General features: G+C 46.9%; 1 long non-coding RNA gene across 1 annotated transcript; it reads left to right on the top strand.

Moving 5' to 3' along the window:
- The first annotated feature begins 8,014 nt into the window (after positions 1-8,014).
- On the top strand, positions 8,015-9,480 carry LOC118605380. The gene is made up of 3 exons (XR_004952113.1): positions 8,015-8,192; positions 8,330-8,413; positions 9,145-9,480. It is a non-coding gene; the product is annotated as an uncharacterized LOC118605380 (long non-coding RNA).
- The last annotated feature ends 6,621 nt before the right edge of the window (positions 9,481-16,101 follow it).

The following is a 16,101-nucleotide window of genomic DNA, read 5'->3' as shown; positions in this document are numbered from 1 at the left end:
CAACCAAGAGAGGTGCAATTTTATGGAAATATTGCATGTCTCTGCCTCCATTGTAAATTTACAGGGGAAATAAAGTCAAGATAACACAAAGCAGGAAATATTCCCTAAAGTCACACAACCCCCTTTCAGAGAAGAACTGAGGGAAACAAAGGATCTTATCTGAAATAGACAAGGATTTACAATCTAAATGTGGGAGAAATCGTAGTAGCTTCTGGATGACTGTAACCAACGAAAAAGACCTCCATCTCGGTGGTGAGCTGGAGCAGGGCGATGTGTGGCAAGGTTGCTCCCAGCAGCCCTCAATCAACACGCAGGCTGGCTACCTGGAGCCCAGGGGAGGCGGTGATTGCCAAAGCACAGGGCACATCCAAAGGAACAGCCTGACAGCGCCGATGCCATAAATCACTTCCAGCCCTGTGCAGGTGCAAGCTAGGCAATTTGGTTTTGATTGCTTTTTCACTCTAATAGTCAGTAAATAAAGTCATAAAATTAAGGAGCTGGAATAACCTGAAAAACTAATGCAAAATTAAGAGCCGACAGGCTCCCGTTCCCATCCCTCCCCCTTTTTATATTCAAAATTAGCTTGACGACATCTTGACCAGCCCAAAAAGAAGAAAGAAAGGAAGAAAGAAGGAAAAAAAGAAAGAAAGGCAAAGGCGGTACAAGAATACGCCACACCGATTAAAGACAACTCCAGTCCAAAGGAAGAAGAAAAGAAATCAACTCACTGTGACTCATTAACAAATAAGTCCGAGCTGTGTACACTGGACAGAGTGGCTATAACCATTTCCAACCCACTCTCATTCTGTCGACTTTGAAATTTCTAATTTATAAGGAAAAGTTGAAATGGTTCAGTAGGATAATAAAATTGTATACCTTCATGGAAACGTGATTTCTTAGAGCATCATTGTTTCTCATTCAACTTCAATGTCACGTGACGTCTACCTTAGCTGTTGGCGTCAGGTCTTTATAAAGCTTATGGCAGTTTCGCTCCTGAATGCGTGTTACCCCACAATTCCAGCAGGAATTCAGTTGAACTGACATCTCTTGGACTCTACCTGTGAGTGAGGCAGGCTCGCCGGGGAGTGGAGGGCATGTAAAGACCCTTAAAGCCCTTTGATTTCCTCACGTAATAAAATGCTAGGGGTAAACAGGTGACATATGTCAGAAAGAGTCAGGAAAAAAGTGTAACGAACACCTACGCCTGTGTTTCCTCCTTCCCTGCCCGTCCCATGTGGAGATCTGTACACCTGGCTACTGAGACTTCCGTCGTAATTATGGAAAGTTTCTTTGCCAGCAGAAAAGCAAAGAGGCCGGTAAGACTGCATTGATTCATAATAAAATGAAGAGGTTCGTTCACGTTGGCATTGCAAGTTTACCCCCTGACGCCTGCCCTCTGCCTGAAACACAGCAATCTTAAATAAGGGGTGGAAAGTGGAACTCGGGAAATAGAGATGATTCAGGGAAATGGAGATGACTTACGTCACATATCAGACAGGCTACAATATTCTCAGAGGACAATATAATATATCGCATCTATGAGAAGAGAATATACTGTACCCACAAATTTATGACTGGATATATTTAAACTTTGAACAAGCAAGAATAAAAAAACACACATGCATTTATATAGTAATGGAAGATAATATAGAATAAATCTCCTAGAAAGTAAAACAACAATAAATACAAATAAAGACAACAGCAAAAACAATTAAAAATATATTAACATTAACCTACAAAGGCAAAAATGAGAGGCTACATAAAACTTGCTTTTGAATTCAATTTAGTAGTTTGGAAGAAACTAATACTCCCATTGAGAAACATTAAAGAAGTTTGAGTTTAAATGAGAATTGACAATGTTAAATGAATAATGAGACATTTGGCTACTCTATGCATCATGCATCAGAGAACTAAGCCAAAAAAAAAAAAAAAAAAGACTGGAGAAGGAAGAAAAACTCCAAAAGAATAAACTCAGGTGGGGAAACTGATGTTGTAAAGCCACTTTCCTCCCGGGGACGTTTATTTGCTGATCCTGGGCATGGGCAAGAGCTATGCATTCAGGCTGCTCTGGGATGTAGGGTTAAAATGACCTGGTGGCCCTGTGGGGCGGGAGGGTCATGCCAAAGACCTAAGGGACCAGAGCTGGGTGAGCAGAAGGCAATCCAGAAATGACGAGCACGGGCAGCCAGCTTACCCGTGAAGATGGTCACTAAATCGCGAAGCGGCTTGTGGTAGAAAGCTAACAAATACAAGCTGGGAGCATCTGGAAGTTTCTAAATGCTGACAAGGATTAGAGGTTAAGATCCATCAGCGGTTAGGGCCCTGGTGAACACACAAAGCTCTCAGTTGAAAGCTCCAGAGGATGTTGCATTAGGAGCAGGTGCGAAACATGGATAAATCAATTCTTACCTAAATGGAAACTGAATCTAGACTTGATTCAATGCCTAGGTGGAGTAAGATGATCAACTCCCACTTTTTACATCCACTGAAAAACATGGTAACCGTTTTGTGGTGAAAATTTACGTTATCTGATGCATCTATTACTTTCTTATAGACAATGTCTAGCACTAAATAAGAATGTCTAGACATTCCAAGCCATAAAACCCAATGATAAAAACCAAAAGAAAAAAAAAAAGACACCAGAAACAAAACCATATGTTTTTGATGTTAGAATAATTGTAGATCCTCGTGCAAAACAACAAAAGAAAAAAAGAAAAAGTGATCCATACCTCTAAAAAATAAAGATCTAACTTCAAATGAATTATATAACTAATGGTTAAATTTATACCATAAAACATCAAAATAAAAAGAACAAGAGAAAATTTGTTACTTTGAGTTAAAGTTTTCTTATATATAACACCAAAAGCATACTCCACAAAAAAATGCCAATCAGCCTTCACCAAAATTAAGAACTGCACAGAGAGAAAACATTTATAAATTGCACATTAGATACAAGAAATATATCCAGAATATATGAAAGACTTTTACAATTTGGTAATAAGAAAAAAGAATTCAAAAATAAATTGGCAAAAAATTTGAAGAACTACTTCATTGAAAAAGATATAAAGATAGCAAATAACATTAAAGGGTGCTAAGTATAACTAATCATTAGGGAAATCCAAATTAAAATCAAATCACACAACACGCCTATACACACCTAGAAATACATCTACTATTAAAAAGACTGATCGCACCAAGCAATGATGAGAATGTAGAATAGTTGAAATTTCCAAACCCTTCTGTGATCATAAAATGGTATAACAACCTGGAGAACTATTTAGTAGTTCTTTTCTTTTAAGAAGGTGTATATATATATATACACCTACCATATGACTGAGCTCTTCAACTCCTAGGTTTTACCCAAGATGAATGAACACATATGCCCACACGAAGACTTGTATGTGGAATATCCACTTGTATGTGGATACACAGGAGTTTTATATGTAATATCTCCCAAAGTGGACGATTTCCACTTCCTGATTTTAAGACTTACTATGAAGGTGCAATAAGCAAGACGAACTGGTGCAGGCATAAAGGTAGACATTGAGATAAAGGGAATAGAATTGAGAGCTTAAAAATAAGCTCATACATCTATGGCCAATTGCTTTTCCATAAGATCTCCGAGTCCATTGAATGGGGGAAAATAGTCTTCTCAGCAATGGTGCTGGAATGGCAAATTCCACATGCAAAGAATGAATTCAGACCCTTTCCTCGCACCATGTTCGCGAAATAACTCAGAATGGACCATCGGCCTAAACATAAGAGCTAAAACTATGAAACTCTTAGGAGTTAAATCTTTATAACTTGAATTTGGCAGGATTCAAGTTTCATGGATTCTTAGATATGGCACCCGAAGCACAAACAACAAAAGAAAAAAAACCTACATAAATTGTACTTCATTAAAATTAAAAACTTTTATGTGTGAAAGAACATTATTAAGAAAGTGAAATAATATAATGGCTATCAAGCTATTAAAAGACACAGAAGAAATTTAAATGCTCATTGCTAAGTGAAAAAAGCCAGTATTAAAAGGCTAAATACTGTATGATTCCGACTATATGACGTTGTGAAAAGACCAAGCTAGAGACGGTAAAGAGATCAGGAGCTGGAGGAATGAGGAGGGAGACGGACGAATCAGTGTAGCGCAGAAGATTTTTAGTGCAGTGAAACTATTCTGTGTGACACCATAATGACGGATACCTGACCTTACGTGACTTGGTCACCCCACAGAATGTAAAACACAAAGAGGAAACCCTAGTGTAAATTATGGGATTTAGTAATAAGGCATCAATATTGGCTCATCACGTATAACAAATGTGCTCTACAATACACATTGTTGGTAACGGGGGAAAGTGTAGGCCAGGGCGGTTATGTGGGAGAGTATTTAGGGGCTCTCTGTCCTTCCTGCTCAATTTCTCTGTGAATCTAAAATGTCTCTAAGAACTAATGTCTACAAATTAGAAAAAGTCAGTTGTGACTTGAGGAACTGTTAACTTGATAATAACGTTTCTTTCTTCTAGAATTTTTGTGGTGACCCTCTGCAGTATGCTTAGGGGATTGAAAAGATGCGCCTCTGTGATCTTCTTTGTTTGTTAAGAAAGCATCGTAATTTGGGTTTTGTCTTTCTTAAATGTTTGTCATTAGATATAATTATGAGCTCTCTGTGATTTTTACTGTGTGTTTTGTTTCTTCAAAGCACAACGCTACTACCATTGAGAAGAATGTGAAGATGAGATAAAAACGATTAAATTCAGAGCTAGTCAAATGCGAAGAGACTTCATTCATACTCCACGTGCATTTTCGTCTGAACGGTGAGCAGCTGTCGCCTGACATCTGGGGTAACCCTCCTTATAGACGACCGTGTTGGCGTCCCACAGTGTCCTGCATGCTGGAAGAGGGGACATTGTGCCCGAGTCAGAGGTGAAGGGCAGTTTGTTAAGCACAAAGTTCTCTGTACTGGAGAATTGGCATTTTGAGGCAGTTCCTTCCTCACGCTGCAATTCTTACAGGGAGGTGAAGAATATAAATACACAAATAAACAAACAAACGAGTAAATAAAATAAGGTAAGACACCTGAATAAGCAGTGGTTTCCATTGTTGGAAAGGAGCTCTGAGCTCAGGGAACCCGAGCGTTTTACGCAGGCAGGAAGCGTGGCTGGCCGTCCCGTCTCTGTGTCCCAGTGATATGGGGAAGGTATTCGGGAACAAAGGGCAATCGGTTCCTTGCTCAGGAAATGTGTAGACATGTTAGAGATTCATGGAGAACTGGTTCCCAGTGGTACCCACCTCTCAGTTCCACACGGCCACGAGTGTGCCAGGCCATCAGCCTCCCTGGTCAATCTACTGACCGAGTCCAGGACCGAGCTCAGCATATATATAAGGAAAACCAGATGTTTAGTATTCTGCCTTCCATTTTATAAAGTATAAGGACTGAAAATCGGTTTACCCTATCATACAAAATGCCATTAATTTAACTGCAGGTCGAATTCATTTTTAATGTTTTACTCAAATCAAAATTGGGATATTCTTCTATTACACAACAGAAAAATGGTAGAGCCAAAATTACAATCAAGATAGACATCCCAGAGATTGATTATTATGACTTAGTAACAGAATGCCTGCCTTTTCTTCTCAGAAGATTAGAATTCCAGCATCTCAAAGAAAGAGGACCGGCACCTCACAGCGTGGATCGTACAAGCTAGTTCTGACAAAGAAAGCCCCTTCTTTAACTATGGGGTAAATTTAAGTAAGAGAGTAATTATTTCTATTGGTACTTTGTGAAGTAATATTAATCATGGCAAACTTCTTCGGTACTAATTTATGATTTAAATCATTTTGTGTTAGTTGTAGGTGAGTTCATTCCATCCAATTTTCTAGTTGTCTTTTTTTTTTAATTAATGCACATATATATTTGAGAGTGAAGGCACAAACTCCAACACGTATGAATTTTTCCAGATAGAAAAGTTGGTCTTATTTAAATGTGGCTGCATGCCTTAGCTGCCGACGGCACGCCAGCCCTAACTAAGATGTAGAAGGGGCAACCAACCTTTAGAGCAGAAGTGAGGACTATTTTCGTACTGCAAAAGCCTTGGTTTTATGTTTATTTGTAAGATTTTGGCAGCTATTTTGGGATGTTTCTGAGTTGCAATAAGAAACATTATGTCCATGAATTTGAAAAAAGAGGGGAAAATTAAAAATAAAAATGATTTTAGCGTATGGATTTTTTTTTTAATTTAAATTCATTATCAAACAGATTTTGATATTCTTGTGTAGGTTTTGTGTAGGGGGATGTGTCTCTCCTCGCTGGCTGTTTCAGGAAGATGCTGGGGAGGGGGGGGATAAAGATCTTTTTAAAAAGATTTTCCATGTTCTAGTTTTCCAAAGTACATTTTTAAACTTGTGAGAAAGTTTTTGACTACGCAGATGATGGTTTCGCGCTGATGAACAGGAGCAAGGTTAAAACCGCCACCGTGGCTGGCGGAATTCTAAGGTGACCACCAAGCCGCCCCAACGCCCATGGCCAGGTCGGGCTACGTGGCACCGTTTACCTTAAGGCAGAGTGATCATCTGGGCCAGTCTGACCTCATCCCAATTTTCTTTGGCTGGTCCAGAAAATGAAGTCAGAGACTCAAACTGCAGTAAAGACCTGACGTTCCCCTGCTGCCTCGAAGCTGGAAGGGGCCAGTGACAAGGAGTGCAGATGGCATCTAGGGACCGAGAAAGGTCTCCGGTGGGCAAACACGAAGAAGGCGGGTACCTCAATCCCACATATCTGAGAGAGCAAGTTCTTCCAACAAAAGTGAATCTGCAAGTGGATTTCTCTCCGGAGTCTCCAGACAGGAACGCAGCCTGGCTGACACCCGACTTCCGCATCTCATAGCCTCGTGAGAGCACGTGGCCACGGCGTGCTGGACTCTGGACTGTAAAACTGGGAGCGAGCACGTGAGTTTGATTTTAAGCCACTACATTTGTGGCGATTCATTATTCAGGAATAGAAAGTGAAAACGATCGACCTATGTCCTTGAACTTTAGAGAGAATGGATCAGGTGCTGGTATCTGCACAAGACCAGGCATCGTCGTAGACACTTTCCACATTCTAATTCTAAAAAATTCAATTCCCCACAACACTGTGAGGTCATATTACTACCTCCACTTTGCAGATGGAGGGAGTGAGAATCGCATGGCAAGAGGCTTTGCCGAAACCTCACTTACCAGAAGGGGCACACTAGAGTTTAGACCCGTTGACCTTGATGTTTGTCCTCATCTCTTCATAATTCCACGTCGTCTCTCAAATGCCATGACCGGTGCTATTTATGACCGCCACACCACAGCGAGTATTTTCTCGGTGATAATAAACTCTTATCGATGTGGAAAATCTAAGTATGAGCACCCACACGTGTCGGCAAGGGGGATTCGTCACAAACAAGCGTCAGGTTCCGAGACGAGAACACATTCTGCGTGTGCGTGTTTCTTTCTCTCTTCTCATCATCATTTGTGTCGATTTGACTGCTTTACCGATGTTAAAGTATGTTGCAGGTGTTACGATCATCACCATCTCCAGGTGAGAAAACCGACGTCCGGTGGAATGATGCTTCGCCCTTCCGCCTCGGCGAAGGGGAGCGTCCGCCCACGACAGACGTGTTCTTCCTCGTTCCTTCGTTTGTGCTAGTTTCGCAAAGATGAGCTCTTCCGTGAGGCACCGATGACCTTAAGGACGGCCACGCAGAAAAAGAGTTGATGTCACATTATTGTCGTAAGTAGACACTTGACATCATCATGAGAGTCTTATGAATCCTGACCTCAAAAAATTGACAAGGGAAGCAATTGAGACTATGGACATCAATTAGGGCTGCTAGGTGGAGATAATATAAATACTGATACTCATTATTAATTAAATTTGATTTTCACATATTTAAAAATATGCTTTTTGGTGTGAAAGTATGTTTCATGCAATATTTTGAATATACTTATACTAAAATGTATTTTTTTATTATCTAAATTTTCAGTTGAACGAGGCACCCAGCACTTTATCTGATAACCTTGACACCAGCTTATAACTTGCCCCATGCCATGCACTTGAGATGGAAAAATAAATAAGCTACATCTCCTCCCTTAGAAAGTGCACAGTCCAGAAGGGAAAGAGACACGTTACACATTTATGATATGAAATAAAAACACAGTAATAGAAACAGGTAATACTAATGAGTTCTGTTTGCCAGGAATGTGCATCGTACCAGGCACCGAGCCGAAAGCTTTGCGTGTATTATCTCAATTTAATTCTCACGGCACCCTAGAAATGGCCATCATTATTATTATTTCCACTTTGTAGGTGAAGAAACCGAGACCAGGAGAGAAGGAAGAAATTGCTAAGACCGTCTGACTAGCGCAGTGGCTGAGGTGGGACTCGGACCAGGTCAGTGAGACTGCGCCCGGTCCCCACCGCACACTCTGCTGCCCCTGACCCTGCAGAGAGGCAGCCGATAGAGCTAACTGGACGCGAGTTGCCACTGAAGATGGAAGGCACTTTCGCATCTTGACAGTTGGGACTTAACGGACAAATACATATTTCCTATATAGATAAGGGACGAGAGCGCCTGAGTCAAGGAAGATAGGAAACACAGTAAAAACAAAAGCAGAATGATGTGAAGTAGGCGGTGGGCTCGGGAGGCGGGGAAGAGCGGGTTGGAGGACGCGCGCAAGCGCAGTGAAGCGCCAGGTCCAGGCGGGAGGCGCTGCGAGCCGCCGGGTCGGGACTTCATCCTGGTGGACGCCGACAGGAGGCGGGAAGCACCACCGAGCGTTTATTTCACAAAATCGCCGCAACTGCCGGGGAGGAGCAGGCGGCGGGGACGGCGCCGCAGGCGCGAGCGCGTTGGGCGGTGGCGGATGCGGCTGGTGCGCGCGCGCAGCAGGCGGACCGGGGAGGGACGCGCCGGGAAGGGACGCGCCGGGAAGGGACCCGCCGGGGAGGGACCCGCTGGGGAGGGACGCGCCGGCGTCTGGGGCGTTTGGGGCGAGCAGCCGCGGCGTACAGGGGTTCGCAGGAGAGCCGGAGGCGCCCGCAGGTGCTGGCCGGCTCCCGGGAGTGGGCTAAGGGGTCCACCCAGCTTCAGCGCGCCTGAGCCGCCCCCACTTTCCCCCCAGATACGGTGTGTGCTGCAGGTTTTGAGAACACAATGTTGACCCTTTTTCGAACTTCAGAAAATAAAAATTACGATGGACTTTCTTATCGCCAAGGACATCTGAGGAAGAAGGAGGCTGAGTCCGAGTCTGGAGAAAGCGGACTCCACTTCTCTAAGCCGTTTTTTCTTTTTTTTTGTATGCAACAACTAAGAGCCAAAACATGACAACTCACGCGGTCCCTCGACTAAGCTAAAAACACCGACATAAAACGAAACGCCCTGGACAGAACCCGAAGGAACGCGGCCCCAGCGAAAGCCCCCGCCGCGCGCTCTGCGCCCTGACCCAGGCCGGGCGAGGACCCCGCTCGTCCCTGACCCGGGCCGGGCGTGGACCCCGCTCGTCCCTGACCCGGGCCGGGCGAGGACCCCGCTCGTCCCTGACCCGGGCCGGGCGAGGACCCGGCTCGTCCCTGACCCGGGCCGGGCGAGGACCCGGCTCGTCCCTGACCCAGGCGGGGCGTGGACCCCGCTCGTCCCTGACCCGGGCCGGGCGAGGACCCCGCTCGTCCCTGACCCAGGCCGGGCGTGGACCCCGCGCCGCCTGCGCCCCGACCCCTTCGCGGCTCCCACCTCACCGCGGCGCCGACGTCGCAGCTGCGCGCCGGGAGCGGACCCGAGCTCCGTCCTCGACGTTCGCGCTTACGTCTTGCCCAAACTCTGCAGAAAGATCCGAGCCGTCAGCGGTCAAGCGCGTTTCAATGACGACTCCGCGGAGCTCCGAGCGCCCGCGTCGCCCGCCCCTTCCCCGGGACGGGCCCGGCGGCGAGGTGCTGCTTTTGCACAATGTTTTCCTCTCCTTCCCCTTTTCGTCCTCCGGTGAAGGAACGGAAAATACCGAGTCCTTCATGCGAAGCCCGCCTGGCCTGGGGGAGGCGAGGAAGCCGGGCTGGCCGTGTCGGGGGGCTGCAGAGCTCCGGGCTGGCCGTATGGGGGTAAGACGCCGGCGGTGGGTGCCGGGGACCCCGACGCCTTCTGCGTCCGCCTCGGCGTGTTTCCAACCCCGAGTCCGGCTGACGTCCCAGGCCCAGTTCGGGCGCGGCGAGGCCCGTTAGCCTCGCGCAGCAGATGCAGCGACCCACGTCGCCGTCGAGCCGGACGCGCGAGGCGCATCGTTCGCCCACCGTCCAGGCCGGCCTCGCCCCTCGCCGACTCCCCTGGCAGAGACGAGGGGGGAAGGTACGCTAGGCCAGGAAGAGGGGGGCTAGCGGGAGGGGAGTCGGGGCCCAAGACGGGCGGCTGCCTCCCGCACTGGCCGCTCGGCCTTTCCTTCCTCCTCCCGCCCGGCTGGTTGACTCTGCGCAGCTGAGAGCAGGTTCCCACTTCGCCTTCGAGACCTTAACGTTTAGAACCGTCACGTGCGCTACTCCACGACGTTTGCTTCCGGCACAGACACGGCTCCTCCTTTCGCAGCCAGGAGACCGGAAGTTTAGGTAGGTTGTTGGGGGGGGGGGCGGGGTAGCGGATGGGGCTTTAGACGACGTTTCTTTACTCAAAGATGCATAACAGCACAAGTTTTCTCCGTAATGATAAAATGTAAAGGAGAAGTATTAAAGCGGATGCCTACGCCACGGGCAGTTTAGGAAAACAAAGGGCGAATGGTGTTTTGAGGTCAGCCTGCTGACCAAGCGCACTTAGCTTAATGGCTTCATCTCCTCTGTGTGTAGGTAAGCGATGAGATAGTGCGTCTGTCAGAGAGCCCAAATGGGCGGATAGCGCTCAGCAATTAAGCGTATTTTTAAAATCCACACAGGATATGCAATAGATTCACGTTTCTGCCAAAGTGGCACCAGGAAATTAGTTTTCCCAGGAAAAGGAACGGGATAGCCCTGTCCTCGCGGCCACGCCATGGGCAGAGCAGGTCGCCGGAGCACACGTACAAAAACTTACCTTTCGCAGATACAAGAGGAAAAGCCGCTTAAAGCTACACCGCTTATCTCGGCCTCAACTTGCTCCTTGTTCATGTGAGAGGTTTGGCTTAAATTGTGTTTGAAGCACCTGCTTCACCTGCAGCCACGAGACTGCAGCTCTCGGGGTACGCTGAACGGACCACCCCAAGGAACGCGAGAGCAGGAGCAGGTGGGGACCGTGACCCAGGGCTAGAGCCACGCTCCACCTCGGTCCAGTTTGGCCTTCCTACAGGTCTAATGAACATTCCTGAGTCCTAAATCACGAAGCTAAGAATATCAATCTTCCTGCTTAAAAAAGGTCAAAAACTCATTATTCTCTAAAAAGGAGCCCGACGGCCCAGTCCTGCCTTTGCATTCCGCCACGGGGAACGTGCGTCTAGCGCTCAGACTCCCCTTCCTCCACGCAACGCACGGCCACCCGGTGTCCCCCGCCCATACCTGGGCCCTCCCTGCCTCTGTGACTTTGTACATCCTCTAGCCGTGACTCCCCACCCCCCCCCACACACACATATGAAACGTCCTTCCTTCTGCCCAGCCAGGGGACTTTCCAGATCTTTGCTGTTTTCTCCATCCTTCAATATCCGTTCCAAGTACCATTCAGTCCGACAGAAACCCCTCATTCTCCAACCACATGGAGCTTTGTCTCCTTTTCAAGCTCTGGAGTTTGATGCATGCCTTTCTAGAACCTTCTACAGCCTCTATTCTGCATCATATCTGTCCTTCAATAGTGTCAGCCACTAACTGCTGGGTTATAGGGTCTTTCAGGAAAGGGACCATGGGGTCCTCGTGTTGGTACTACTCTCCGTATCGTGCAGCTCAGTTTCTTGGTCTCAGTAGCCGGTGATACATATTTACTAATGAAAATAAATACGCGGGAACAGACAGGATGAGAGTCGGGGGCCGAGGAGCGTCTGCGGGAAGCGCACGGCAGAACAGGGGAGCCCTGGCTCCCATCGCCTCATCTTTAGGGTGAATTGGCATCACCCGGACCGTGAACCCCGCGAAGAACCGTCATGCGACATTTAGCTTCTGTGCCCCCGAACACCGCCTTGTCCTGCACAGAGCACGTAAGGCATATAAATGTTTATCGTGCCGAATCGCCACTTATTGACGCTTCACCTGGGAAAGGCCCTCCGCTTCTCTGAGCCTCAATTTCTTTCTGGTAAGACGAGGGTCTTTAAGTGACTTCTTTTCAAGTGCTTTTCATTTTGTAAATTTTTTTCCCCACCATGTAAGTAACTCCCTGGTTTTTCTCCAGTAATAATTTAATTAAGCTGTACTGTTCGGTGGGTTCGATTCGTCATTTTGTGTTTTGTGTTGTCTGTTTAATTAAACCCTCGGGTGCGAGCATGTTTAAACGGCATTACATTATTAGCTGTAGAGGAAATAAAAGCGATCGCAAGGCAGAGGGACGGCATCAGGCGTCCACGGATCAGATGCCGGACGTGCAAGCCCCGTGTGCTCCGCACCCCTCAGATCTGTCTTCGCCTACAAACAGCGCTCCGATGGATGAGCTGAGAAAAAGATGAGCACCCGGACCCGGCTTGGTGGTTTGGAACTCAGCAGTAAGTCCCCTCTCCAACATCCGCTCCCCACCAGCAACCACTGTGCATCCTTCGCACAAAAGCCATCATTCGTAGTGGAGCCATCTTCGCGCTGTCGGAGTGAGCATCCTCTCTGCGATGATGATCAGATGAGAAATGCACTGGCCGGGCGCTGTTTCCTGTGCGCTGCTTAAGAATACGTATGTAAAAAAGACAGATCACTGCTCCGGCCGCTCCCCTCGCCTGATCCCCAGCTTCCCCCAGTAAAGGACAGGCTGGTGTCCCCGTGCGTGGCAGCTGCAGGGGTCTGCTTGCTGGCCTCGCACGGACACAGAGTTAATTGTTTCTAATGGTCTGAGCTCAGCTCGGGGCTCACGGAGCTCAGGTGCCTTTCACACCTACGTCTCTGTTTTCATGCTCTTTGCTACAAAACGAGGCGACCTCCAGCACCCCCGCCCCCACCCCCACGGCTCGGAACAAACACCCAGGCTCTCAGTCACGTGAGGGACCCTGTCTGTCCGCGCGAAGGGTCTCGGGTGACGGAGGAGGCGTCATTAAGAGCCTTGGACGTCTGATGGGCCCTCTCGGGAGTGTAAGATGCGGGGCGGGATCCAGGCTCAGTACAAACGGAGAGGCTGATTCCGGCGTTTCCCAGGGGCGGGTGTTTGGCAGCCCTTCCCTCTGGCCCTGCCGTATTCAGTGCGATGCCACTTATAGTTGAAACCTGCTTCCTGCTATGATGGAACGGCAGAGAAGACCACGAAATTTAAAAAAATAAAAGTATTCTGTGTCTCTAGGAATGATGTTTAATCCCTGTCTATTCTAAGCAAAAAGAAAAAAAGAAAAAACAAAAAAAACAAAAAAAACTCCACATTTTTCAGTCGTTTCTCTTCACCATTCGTAAGGGGCCAAAATTTTAAACATTATGTAATGTAAGATGCTATGTATGTGTAATATATTTATGGACCTCTAGTCGAGAAATTTTTTTTTAATTAGCATTTTATAAAAAATAAATACTTAAAATATTTGGGTCACCATATAATAATAATGTGTCACTATAAATTAGAGTGGAATCCTGATGGCAAGTTCTCTTGTAATTATTTTTAAATTAGTTTATAAAGTTTATTATCATTTCCTTAAAGAATAAAATGACCCCTCCGCACTTCCGTCCTTTGGGTGACGACGCCACTCGAGAGGTCCGTGCCCGCGCCCCGCCCCCCCGCCCCCCACCCCCGTCGCGCGCGCCTCGCGGGGACGGTCGTCCGGTGCTCCCCCCGCCTGCTTTCCTTCCTTTTAGGGGCTCTGCTTTTTGTCTTTTATTTCCTTAAACAAACAAACAAAAAAAAACAAAACCTAACCTTTCCTAGGTACCCTACCTTCCCATTATGACCCAAACATGAACTTCAGCCCAAGGGTGACGAGCAAGGTCAGAGCTGGACGGAGCCGCGCGGCCCCTCGGGACTTCACTCCTCCGCTCTCCGTCACTGACAGGCCCCCGGGGATGACAGCTTCTAACCGGGGACGCGCCTCGCGTGGAAAGCGAGGTTCTCTGTGACTCAGCACCAGTTGTCTTGGTTTCGAAAAGTGATAAACAGACCTTTTCTCCCTGATCCTGAAACACAGGCCCCACGGCCTGACCGGGCCGAGTTCCTGGCCATACTGTTCACAGTACCTGGAGATTAAATGTCGTTTGTTCAAATGCCCAGTCTTTCCCAGGCCTGACCTCCAGCTTCACTCGTCCGCAAAACTTGTCCGGAAGACAAGAGGAATGCCTCAGACGTGGTGCCTGGGGCTTTGATGGCATCTGACAACCTCTGCCCTGAGGCCGGGTGGCTGCTGGTCACTACCTCTGCCAGCCACACCTGCTCCCAAATTCCCCATCTTCCTGTCGTCCAGCTCCCATGATGCTCCCGAGCCTCAAGATGGCTCAGTGCAATTTCTTCCGGAGTCTTCCTGCTCACACAGGCTCCCCGGGCAACAGACTGTTGCAAAGTAAAACATCTCAGCCGTGTTCTAGAATTACGAAATTCCCTCTTCTCAAAGAAGTACCACTTTACCGAGTGACGGTTTAATATTAGTAATTGCAAGCAGAGTTTAAAAAGACATCACTTCTTCAAAAGGGAAAAAATTCAGAGAGACTTTGAGGTCCATAGTGAAGCTCCCCCATTATGGCCAGGGGACAGGAGTTTGAGTCCCATCCTGCCAGTGTTGCTCATGTTTATTTTTAATGTGAAGCTGTATGTTGATGAATCTCCAAACTGTCCCTTCGCCTGCCCTCCCCGCAAGCCCTGTCCCCATGCACGTCACGTACGGTCCAGATATCATCGAGCATGTTACTCATCCTCCCCACACATCTCAGGCGCCTCCCTTTGGTTAATCGCCTTCATGTCGCTTGGGCCACAAACATAGTCATCTTGGTTCCTCCCTCTTCCTTGTCACCCACGTCAAGTCAGTTTCCAGCTTTAACAGCTTCTCCTGCCTCGGTTTAGCGTCTGTTCACCTCTCCTGCCCATTCCATCTGTCCTTACCCAAGTTTAGGCAATTATTATCTCTATACTTTTATAATAATCCTCATTTGATCACTGGACCTTTTTCCTCACCTTACTGTAATTTCCTTTACACATTTACTTTCACATTCATTGTCCATCTCAAAAATGACCTACAAAATACAAAATAAAGACCACCCGTGAGACAAGACACTGACTCTGTAGGCGGTATGAAGGGTCCCCCAAACGCGCCCTCAACCTGTCTTTCTAATCCAATCTTTTGCAGGTGTATTATGACAGAGTTTCCAAAAACAATTTCTCAACAATGGTTTTCTTTGCATCAACTCTGTGAGTTGAGTTGGCATCTTGTGACCTTGGTTTTATTATTCCATTTTGACAAAGGAGAAAGCAAACATACACAGAATTGTGTGACAATCCAAAAATTTGCATTACTTTCTCAAAGTCGCATGGAAGGTCAGAGGCACAAGCAAATCTACAACCCACACTCTGTTCTCCCTCCCTGTGAGTTAGCCTTGAACTGTCGGTTTTTGAAAATGCCTTGTTCCCTCCCCAGGCAGAACAAATTCCTCCCTTACCTAGTTCCCAAAGAGATTTCTATACACACCTCTTTCGACCTGTATCACATGCGATGTGATTGATTATTTTCGTGTTAGTCAACAGTGAGATTTCTTGCAGGCAGGAGCCATGCTTTTGTTTTTGCTTAGTGTTCTGTCATTAGCAGTATCTGGCACATAGGGACAGGAAGTGCCATGTAATGAATAATTCCATCCTGTTATTAAGTCGTTTGAACACGCACTGGCTCTGGTGAGGGATTGCATTCCTGTGCACTTACAGAAATCATAATCGTTTTGATTGTGGTAGAGAAGACTATTTGTTTGTTCTATGGCACATGTGAATGTGAATCTTGCTAAACTCAAGACCAGGATTTGCTTTAGAAAATCAACTGGCCATTCTAGTTGTA

This window comes from Rousettus aegyptiacus, unplaced genomic scaffold (assembly GCF_014176215.1).
Source record: "Rousettus aegyptiacus isolate mRouAeg1 unplaced genomic scaffold, mRouAeg1.p scaffold_m13_p_7, whole genome shotgun sequence".
NCBI classification, from domain to species: Eukaryota; Metazoa; Chordata; class Mammalia; order Chiroptera; family Pteropodidae; genus Rousettus; species Rousettus aegyptiacus.
Note: the sequence above shows the minus strand (reverse complement) of the source record. Positions and strands in the feature narration are given on the sequence as shown.